At 38.0% G+C, this 6043-nt stretch overlaps 1 long non-coding RNA gene across 1 annotated transcript; it reads left to right on the forward strand.

Moving 5' to 3' along the window:
- The first annotated feature begins 2594 nt into the window (after positions 1-2594).
- LOC145774655 (uncharacterized) lies at positions 2595-5663 on the forward strand. Its single transcript, XR_014290029.1, has 4 exons — positions 2595-3218; positions 3829-4017; positions 4248-4366; positions 5340-5663. It is a non-coding gene; the product is annotated as an uncharacterized LOC145774655 (long non-coding RNA).
- The last annotated feature ends 380 nt before the right edge of the window (positions 5664-6043 follow it).

The raw sequence follows: 6043 nt of genomic DNA on the forward strand, positions 1-6043 counted from the left end.
AAGTCGATTGTTGTCATAAAATTAGCCTACAACTTACCGTCGTAAATGGAAGTCATGACTTCAATAGACTTAAACTTAAAGCTACCCAGCAAACATTGATTGCTGGGCCAGCGTCGGCTATATGCTGGGTATGTTGGCACAAGGCTGGCAATTTTGTCCAACATTTTGCCAACATTGCCAACATTACGCCAACAATTTCAATACTTCTTATTATGCGTTCAAAAAGGTCTTAAAGATTTTGTTTCAGGTTTATTTGTTTTAAACTGTAAAAATACTAACACAAACCTCTTTTCATGTGGTATTGCTTCAAAACACAGTTGTGTGATTGGCTGACATCGGTCAGAAGCATTGCCAGTGTTGTGCCAATTCATAACAATTTCGGTGTTTTCTTCAAAATTATGCAAATGTAATACCATCATTTTGCTACAATTTTACATTTTAATAATAGGCTATCAATGCTGTTATTATTTTCTGATACCGTACAAGTATACTATGAATACTTAAGACCAGCGTTGGTCAGAAGGGTAGCCAACAGTTTGCCAACAAAGTAGTTTCATTTTAGTTTGTTTATGTCAAACTGAGCAGAGGTCTAGAAAAAGGCTGGAGCAACAAAACGCGAACGCGATAACGTGCTTGATACCCAAACAGTTTAAACTTTCCATTAGCCCTACACGTTTCCACAAAATAAACAATTGCAATGTCGGCTATATGCTGGATGTGAGGGCACAAGATTGGCAATTATGTCCAACATTTTGCCAACAATACGCCATCAATTTCAATAACTTATTTCTTATCATGCGTTCAAAAAGGTCTCAAAGATTTTATTTCAGGTTTATTTGTTTTAATCTTTAAAATTACTAACACAAACTTCTTTTCATGTGGTATTGCTTCAAAACACAGTTGTGTGGTTGGCTAACATCGGTCAGAAGCATTGCCAGCGTTGTGCCAATTTATAACAATTTCGGTGTTTTCTTTAAAATTATGCAAATGTATACCATGATTTTGCTACAATTTTACATTTTAATAATAGGCTATCAATGCTGTTATTATTTTCTGATACCGTACAAGTATACTATGAATATTTAAGACCAGCGTTGGTCAGAAGTGTAGCCTACAGTTTGCCAAGTTTGTTTATGCCAAACGGAGCAGAGGTCTAGAAAAAGGTAGGAGCAACAGAAACGCGAACGTGATTCCGTGCTTGATACTGAAACAGTTTAAGTTTCCATTTGCCCTACACGTTTCCACAAAATAAACAATTGCAATGTCGGCTATATGCTGGATGTGAGGGCACAAGATTGGCAATTATGTCCAACATGTTGCCAACAATACGCCATCAATTTCAATAACTTATTTCTTATCATGCGTTCAAAAAGGTCTCAAAGATTTTATTTCAGGTTTATTTGTTTTAATCTTTAAAATTACTAACACAAACCTCTTTTCATGTGGTATTGCTTCAAAACACAGTTGTGTGGTTGGCTAACATCGGTCAGAAGCATTGCCAGCGTTGTGCCAATTCATAACAATTTCGGTGTTTTCTTTAAAATTATGCAAATGTATACCATGATTTTGCTACAATTTTACATTTTTATAATAGGCTATCAATGCTGTTATTATTTTTTGATACCGTACAAGTATACTATGAATAGTTAAGACCAGAGTTGGTCAGAAGTGTAGCCAACAGTTTGCCAAGTTTGTTTATGCCAAACGGAGCAGAGGTCTAGAAAAAGGTAGGAGCAACAAAACGCGAACGCGATAACGTGCTTGATACCGAACCAGTTTAAAGTTTCCATTCGCCCTACGCGTTTCTACAAAATAAACAATTGCAACGTTGGCTACTTTATTTCAGCTTCACTGGATTTATTCTTTGAAAATATTAATAGCCAACAATAAAATGACTCTTTAACTAAATGACTCATGTGGTTTAGTGGAAAAACACAGTTTCTTTCGCATACCGTATTCTTGTACCAACAACGCCATGATAAAAATCGTTTGTTCATATTCAATTGCTTCAGATAATTTAGTGCAATAAATGTCTTGTGATTCAGAGAACACTTCCAGAAAGTTTAGGCTTTGGTGCCTCCAATACCCAACTAGCATAATCCGTTCTGTTTACATTGATTCAACGTCTGCAGACGTTGGTAAGGTAACTAACAAGCGATAAACTTAAAAACGTGGTTGATAATTCAAGTTGCCAGGTCTTCATTTTTTTCTTATGTTCAACAAAAGCTTTTTTAATTTTCAAGTTTAACTATACTAAAATGTTTTGTAATATTTTTGAAAACATTTTTTCAGGACTAACCTCAAAATTTGCGTGCAGTTCAAGAAAATTTAAAACAACTTGTAAGCTTAATCGAATTCACTTGTTGATGTTTAGTAGCGCTCGACACAGCAGCATGATTGTGGTGATCATGTAATCATTGAGTTGCGGCTGCACTGCCGCCGCGCTGCTGACCTGTCTGCAGACGCTGAATCAATGTAAAAAAAAATCGATTGATGCAGTATCACTTGTTGATTTTGTTCTGAGAGCAGTCGCTCACTGTCTGATTTTGACCACGTGGGTGAGATTCTCGTGTCGCCAACAAAGGGGCGTCTTTACTTTAAATGTAGCAAAGCTTGCACAATAGGCCAGCTTCAGGAGCAGTCATGTTGCGTCGAAATCTCTCCTCAATTTCTTGAAGCGAGATTTCACAAAACGATTGCTACTTTTACTTTCAACGATCCGGCAAATCGTTTTTTCTACTCCCGCGGTGCATAGAACAACACTGCAGGCACAATAATTGTTGTGAAAACTCCATTATGACGTCACTACTTAAACTTTGACTGGGCAATATGACGCGTTGAAGTGAAAGAGGCAACAAAGCTTTAGAATGCGGCGATGTGTTATATCAACGTGAGGAGATGCAATTTAGCAGAAGAACTTGGTTTGTTTTGATGAAGGAAGACAGAGGCCATGACTTAATCCTTTGCTAAAGGGATTATGACGTCACTCGATTCACTTCGACTGTTCAAGCATGGCGGTTGTGCTCAATACACAATTACGTGGAGAGCCGAAAGCACAATGCTTATGTGAACAGCGCTAAGAGGAATTTTCGCTTCTTGCATCGAAAATATAAAAAATCGAATTCAATTGAGATAGGCCTATTACGGCCGAAAGAAGTTTTAGAAATGATCAAAATGAAACTATAAGAATGACTTACGACAATGTTTATGAAAACCTGGTAAGTGAATGTCTTTTATTCATTGAACCTGAAATAATTGTGTAAAGTCGTTTTTGTCACTAGGCTACTTTTACACAATTTAAAGAAAGTTATAAAACTCAATTTAGAGAAAGTTATAAAACTCAATGACCAATGGAAAACTTTCATATGAAATATTCTCGTGACAAATTTAGTGCCAGTGCTTCTAGATGAGTGCTAAGAAGATATCAGCAAAGTAGCAGAGCTTGTGATGTCCCACAACATGTGTAGGGTTCTGCTCAATCTTTGATTTTGCTGCTCCGGCAGTGTTTGCCTGACTGCTTGAATGTGTTTGTATTTTTATGTCGTGTGGATAGGTCTGTGATGGTTGTAGAGTATTTGCAAATGTAGCTTTCATTGCCGTCAACTGAATAATAATAACATGTTTTATTTTGCGCCCATTGCGACAACATAGCCTACAGTAGCCTACACTGCGACCTACATACGCAACAAAACAGACGACTGGAATCCCAAAATAAACTTTAAACGTTGGCTGTCATTTGTAACAGTCGAAAATGTCTGTAACAAGTGCTGAAGCTTTTTAATATGATGGATGAAACCCCTGTCATTACATTCGATTTACATTTTGCAGGTAGCAAATTTAAGTCAAGCTGTTGGCAAAAATGCAAGCGATTGTATCAGTGGACTTATTACCAATTATTATTATCGAACACAACACAGTTCAAAGCATGTCGAGAAAAAAGAAAGGAAAAAAAAAACGTCGTGAAGTCTAAGCACTCGTTTGATTGTTTAAAAAAGAATCTGAAAAAGATTGTTCTTGGTGAGTACGGATAAATGTTTTTACTACGACTAAATGATTATGTCATAACTATGCCATTTTGTTCTTTTGATTAATGTATGATGTAATTGTGAAGAGTACCGTATTGAGTAATGTATGAAAATGTTTTAGTGGTGTATTCGCAGTGATGTGAACAACGAACATGGTGGTTAGTAGGCTATGTCGGCATTTATATACTGATTTAACACTTCTTTTTTTACTTTCATGATTAGACATGGTGATGGCGCACGACAAAGCTGCTGCCGTGCAGCAAATTGATGAAGAGTTTCAGAGTGATTTCGAAATTGGAAGGACAGGCAAGGTGGCTGAAAACGGCAAAAACTAACTTTTGGTGAGCTTGTTATATGTTTGAAAGACAACAGCGCATGTGTTGCTTTAGTTGTTGAATAACTACTGTACACGCAATTAGAATGTATTGGAACTTGATTATTGCTCTGCGTGGCGCAGAATCGAATGATAAGTTTTTTGTCACGCACGTTGGAGAGAGGGATATTACCTTGATATTGCAGATTGTCAATTAACTTCGTAGTATCCTGAACGACAACTGATCAAAATCCTACACAGTGGCGTAGCCAGAAAAATGTTTTGGGGGGGCCAAATATTTGATGAATTGAAGAGAACAACAAAGTGTTTGATTTAAAGCCATCGCCACTTGATGTGCAGTGGCGTATCCTGGTGGGTTGAAGCAATAAAACTGGTAGCGGGGTTAGAGCGTGCCGAAGGCACGCGTATTCTAAGGGGGTCCGGGGGCATGTTCCCCCGGAAAATTTTTGAAAAATTACACTCAAATAATGGATTATAGCGCTTTCTGAAAACACTTTTAGGGTAATATTTGTATGAAATTTATTAGCAGATAAACAGCTATTAACTTATTAAAGATAGCTCTTACACACGAACTGGCAAAAACTGCGGCTAAATTAGAGAACACCAAAAACACAGCTAAACAAAAACTCAATAACTACACAAAAGCCCAACAGAGTAAGCCATTCTGAAATTGCTTCCACAAATTAGTTCAAAGAAATGTAAATCGCGTAAATTTTGGGCGATTTACGATTTGGAAAATTTATTGGTGTCTTTCTGTGTGTCTAAAACAAGTCCTTGGGGGTGTTAATAGCCAGATCTCTTGGAAAACGATATAAATTTCTACAAACTTTATTGCATTTTCAACAAAGGGCTCAACTTCGGAATCCAAAGTTTGAAAATTTGGGGGGGCATGGCCCCTTTTGCCCCCCTGGTTACGCCTATGATTCCTACACTGTTGCCAAACAGCCCTCTTGATTTAAATATTTTTGTTTCATTCGCAGGAATTCACAATGATAAAGATACACAAGAAAAAGCTGCTGATGTGCAATGAATCTCCATCTGTCAATACGATTTGATGTGGCTTGTTTCTAATAAATGTGAAAATATACGAAGCTCGGCTGTTACTTTGCTTTGTCACAAAGGGAGAAGTGTTGCTTATAAATCCGTGTTGCTGCTGTTCTTTCGCCCAAGGATTAGCTAGGTTCAACAATAAACTTTTGGTGATGAGCGAGGTTTAAGTACAGAGACGTTTGGCAAATGTAGATGCCAATGCTGTTCAGATGTTTTATGCACCAGCTTGCTTTGCATGGCCAACCTTGGTCAAAGCGCGGGCATCACAATAGTCAATAGATCAGATGAAGCAGCATCATGGTGCATAAAAGTCAACCAGAATTTAGGCGCCAGATGAAGCAAAATGGTGCACAAGCCATCTTGCCACCGTTGGCCAGATACAAATGCCAACGTTGGCAAGATGAAGCAAAATGGTGCATAAAACATTTTGCCAACGTTGGCAAGATACAGAAGCCAACGTTGGCTAGATGCAGAAGTCGACGTTGGCTAGATGCAGACGCCAACGGTGGCAAGATGCATACGCCAACGCTGGCCAGATGCATCCAAATGGTGCATAAAACATTTTGCCAACGTTGGTAAGATGCAGAAGCCAATGTTGGCTAGATGCAGAAGCCAACGTTGGCAAGATGCAGAA

Source organism: Aplidium turbinatum, chromosome 7 (assembly GCF_918807975.1).
Source record: "Aplidium turbinatum chromosome 7, kaAplTurb1.1, whole genome shotgun sequence".
Taxonomy (NCBI): domain Eukaryota; kingdom Metazoa; phylum Chordata; class Ascidiacea; order Aplousobranchia; family Polyclinidae; genus Aplidium; species Aplidium turbinatum.